The sequence below is a fragment of the Triticum urartu genome, chromosome 3, assembly GCF_003073215.2.
Source record: "Triticum urartu cultivar G1812 chromosome 3, Tu2.1, whole genome shotgun sequence".
NCBI lineage: Eukaryota > Viridiplantae > Streptophyta > Magnoliopsida > Poales > Poaceae > Triticum > Triticum urartu.
This window is the reverse complement of record NC_053024.1, coordinates 280803647-280808967: the sequence shown is the minus strand read 5'-3', so window position 1 is coordinate 280808967 and position 5321 is coordinate 280803647.

The window sequence follows — 5321 nt, the reverse complement described above, 5'->3', positions numbered from 1 at the left end:
CGCTGGCGTTGGATGGGCGCGCACGGATGCAGATCTTGAGTGGCAGCGGAGCGCTACGATGCGGTGGACGAGACCATTGGTGAAGCTCCAAGGGCCTCGGGGGGCGGAGGTGCAATGATGTGCTCGGTGAAGTAGCCCCGGTGAGCTGGGAGACGGCGTCGGTGAAGCGCACCTGATGCGGTGGAACTCGGTGTCTGTGAGGCACGTCGGTTGCAGCGGCCGACGTTGTCGGTGGACCACTCGGTGCGGTGGACGAGGGCATAGATGAGGTAGCTCCGGTGCGGTGGTGAAGCGCGACCGTCGTCTTCGTCGTCGTCGTCTGACACGGAGGTGGGGAACGGTGGGGAAAGAGACGAGACGAGGGGCAATTCGAGGGTTGGCGGCAAATTAGGGATTTGACCAATCTGGGTGCGGAAGGGGACGGTGGAGAAGAGAGATTTTGCAGGGCTGGAATTGGGGCCGCCAGATATTTCAATCCGAAACATGGAAGCGCGAACTTATATTGTCGTCGTCCTTTTTTTGGGGGGGGGGGGGGGGGGGGGTGGCTGGGTGCTACGCGTTCGTCCGACACACGCGACCACCCCGACAGGACTATGCTTCGGTGCCTTAAGGCACCTGCCTTTGTGTCCATGACATATGGGCCCAACAGGTGTCTGGCCCACATGTCATTGACGCAAAGGCAGTTGCCTTTAAGGCACCGAAGCAGCATCCACAACGACACGACCCTTGTTTGCCTGGTGCGCCTACATTTGAGAATGCAAACGAATCTTATTTCATTTGCAAACGAATCTGTATGTATTACCATGCCCGTGTTTTCCTTGCAATATTTAAAATGAACATGAAACTGAAACATGAATATTAAGTCTATTACTACAGTACATGCAAATGTTCTGTTTAGGTGGAGCTATGATTGTCGGGGGTCAACCCCTCGACCTTAGATAAAATTGTGGAGTTCTATTTAGGGTAGTTTAGATTATATTTGTCCCCACCCTCCCAGCCACCGATTGGTTGTGCACCACCCACCCCTCCTCCCCGGGAGAATATCATGTGCCCCCATACCTTAGATGCTATATGTCGATACGATTTTCTTGGAGCTTGTAGATCTAAGATATAGCAGCTCACATGATGTGTCTTAATATTTCTGCAGGAAACCTTGATGAGTTTGAGAATTGCACACAATTTGTACAAAAACTACTTAGATGCCCTTTGATCCCATATCCAACGACCTCGAACCTCTTATCACCATAGCATCTAAGATGAAGGAGGACATCATATTCTCCTGTATGTAAGAATATCATGTGCTACCACACCTTAGATGCTTTGGTGATACAAGCTCTTCGGAGGCGTTGGATTTGTGACCCAACACCTCCTCGGTGGTTCGAATGGTTTTTTGCAGAAAAGCCCCAAAAGAATTCGGCCACTGCTTACAAGCACAAAGACTGCTCAGATGCCATTGGATCTCAGATCAAATGACCTCCAAGCTCGTATCACCGTGGCATCCAAGCTGCGATAGCACCTTATGTTTTCTCGCATGGGAGAGTATGAGGTGCTCCCACACCGTAGATTCTATGGTGATATGAGTTCACTGAGATCTAAATGGCCCACAATAGGAGGTTTGAATGTTTTTGCAATATACGGCTGATAGAGTTTGGGAAATGCGCAGGAAGTACAAGTACTACGCATGTGCCATCTGATCACTGATCATACGTCCTAGATGCTCATATCACCGTAGCTGGTAATTAAGCTACGGGGAGCACCTATTATGAGCACCTGGGAGCCGTTGGATCGAAGATGCAGTGGCACACACGAGGCCTGAATGTTTTATTTGCAAAAAAACCTTTGGAGAGTTTGGAAATTGCGCATAATTACAAAGACTACTCCCAAGCCATTGGATCTCACTTCCAACGGTGTAAAAACTCGTATCACCATAGTATCTAAGCTGCGGGGTGGATGTGATATTCTATGCCGCTGTCATTTTTGTTCCTAAACTTGCAAAATACGTGTAACTCGTGTCGTTACTTGTCTAACCACGCAAAGTGTTTTTTCAAAAAAAAAATACATCCTGCACTGAAATATCGGAACAACACACAGGGGTCCCACTTGTCATTAATCAAATTTGGACCTAAAACTAACAGATCTGAAAGACGAGATTCGAACTGGCAACCTGGACTACAAAGCGTAAGTCGATAGCCTGAAAAAACGAATAGTTGTTGGCTTTGTCCCATAACTTGATTTTATTTATATAGTACTTTCGTTGAGTAGAGTTGAGGGAGTGCCTCATCAACACGTGCATGACCGTTGTCTCACTTACTGGTGGGTCCTAGGCCTGCGATCTCAATCTCTCTTCTCTCCATCGTCTAACCTTTGCACGGGCACACACGAAGAGCGGCGCTAGCTTGCCGTGGTGTTATTACAACTAAAAAAAGCTTGGAAAATAGAAGAACCGCCTAGAGCAAGAGACGTTGTGGCTGGTCGAGACGGAGCTAACCACATCTATCCTCCGTGCCACGTTTGCATGATGAAGCTGTGTGGCTAGTGGGGTGTTTTCGACCAACTGGCTGGGTCCCGAGGTCGAACCATAGGTACTACGTCTGATACAGTATATTTTTACATGCACATTTTTCCTCCGTGCCAAGACGTGGCACACCCTACCACGCGGTTTCGGGGTCCTCCCGGGTGGTGCATGTTGGGGAACGTAGTAATTTCAAAAAAAATTCCTACGCACACGCAAGATCATTGTGATGCATAGCAAGGAGGGGAGAGTGTGATCTATGTACCCTTGTAGACCGACAGCGGAAGCGTTATGACAACGCGGTTGATGTAGTCGTACGTCTTCACGGTCCGACCGATCAAGCACCGAAACTACGGCACCTCTGAGTTCTAGCACACGTTCAGCTCGATGACGATCCCCGGACTCCGATCCAGCAAAGTGTCGGGGAAGAGTTCCGTTAGCACGACGGCGTGGTGATGATCTTGATGTACTACCGTGGCAGGGCTTCGCCTAAGCACCGCTACAATATTATCAAGGATTATGGTGGAAGGGGGCACCGCACACAGCTAAGAATATGATCACGTGGATCAACTTGTGTGTCTAGAGGTGCCCCTGCCCCCGTATATAAAGGAGCAAGGGGAGGAGGCCGGCCTGGCCCTATAGGCGCGCCAAGGAGGAGTCCTCCTCCTAGTAGGAGTAGGACTCCTACTAGGAGGGGGAAAGAAGTGGGGAGGGAGAAGGAAAGGGGGGCGCCGCCCCCACTCTCCTAGTCCAATTCGGACCAAGGGGGGGAGGAGGCGCGCGGCCCACCCTGGCGCCCTTCTCTCTCTCCACTAAGGCCCATATGGCCCATTACTTCTCCCGGGGGGGTTCCGGTAACCCTCCGGCTCTCCGGTTTTCTCCGAAATCACCCGGAACACTTCCGGTGTCCGAATATAGCCGTCCAATATATCAATCTTTATGTCTCGACCATTTCGAGACTCCTCGTCATGTCCATGATCACATCCGGGACTCCGAAATAACTTCGGTACATCAAAACTCATAAACTCATAATATAACTGTCATCGAAACCTTAAGCGTGCGGACCCTACGGGTTCGAGAACAATGTAGACATGACCGAGACATGTCTCCGGTCAATAAACAATAGCGGAACCTGGATGCTCATATTGGCTCCTACATATTCTACGAAGATATTTATCGGTTAGACCGCATAACAACATACGTTGTTCCCTTTGTCATCGGTATGTTACTTGCCCGATGTTCGATCGTCGGTATCTCAATACCTAGTTCAATCTCGTTACCGGCAAGTCTCTTTACTCATTTTGTAATACATCATCTCGCAACTAACTCATTAGTTGTAATGCTTGCAAGGCTTATGTGATGTGCATTACCGAGAGGGCCCAGAGATACCTCTCCGACAATCGGAGTGACAAATCCTAATCTCGAAATACGCCAACCCAACATGTACCTTTGGAGACACCTGTAGAGCTCCTTTATAATCACCCAGTTACGTTGTGACGTTTGGTAGCACACAAAGTGTTCCTCCGGCAAACGGGAGTTGCATAATCTCATAGTCATAGGAACATGTACAAGTCATGAAGAAAGCAATAGCAATACACTAAACGATCGAGTGCTAAGCTAACGGAATGGGTCAAGTCAATCACATCATTCTCCTAATGATGTGATCCCGTTAATCAAATAACAACTCTTTTTCTATGGTTAGGAAACATAACCATCTTTGATTAACGAGCTAGTCAAGTAGAGGCATACTAGTGACACTCTGTTTGTCTATGTATTCACACATGTATTATGTTTCCGGTTAATACAATTCTAGCATGAACAATAAACATTTATCATGAAATAAGGAAATAAATAATAAATTTATTATTGCCTCTAGGGCATATTTCCTTCAGTCTCCCACTTGCACTAGAGTCAATAATCTAGTTCACATCGCCATGTGATCTAACATCAATTGTTCACATCTTTATGTGGTTAACACCCATAGTTCACATCGATATGTGACCAACACTCAAAGGGTTTACTAGAGTCAGTAATCTAGTTCACATTGCTATGTGATTAACACCCAAAGAGTACTAATGTGTGATCATATTTTGCCTGTGAGAAAAGTTTAGTCAACGGGTCTTCCATATTCAGACCCGTAAGTATTTTGCAATTTTCTATGTCTACAATGCTCTGCACGGAGCTACTTTAGCTAATTGCTCCCACTTTCAATATGTATCCAGATGAAGACTAAGAGTCATCCGGATCAGTGCCAAAACTTGTATCGTCGTAACCCTTTTACGACGAACCTTTTGTCACCTCCATAATCGAGAAACATATCCTTAATCAACTAAGGATAATTTTGACTGCTGTCAGTGATCTACTTCTAGATCACTATTGTACTCCCTTCTCAAAATTAGTGTAGGGTATACAATAGGTCTGGTACACAGCATGGCATACTTTATAGAACCTATGGCCAAGGCATAGGGAATGACTTTCATTCTCATTCTATTTTCTGCCGTGATCGCGCTTTGAGTCTTACTCAATTTCACACCTTGTAACACAGGCAAGAATTCTTTCTTTGACTGTTCCATTTTGAACTACTTCAAAATCTTGTCAAGGTATGTACTCATTGAAAAAAAACTTATCAAGCGTCTTGATCTATCTCTATAGATCTTGATGCTCAATATGTAAGCAGCTTCACTGAGGTTTTCTTTTGAAAAAATCCTTTCAAACACACCTTTATGCTTTGCAGAATAATATTATTTCCGATCAACAATATGTCATACACATATACTTATCAGAAATGCTGTAGTGCTCCCACTCACTT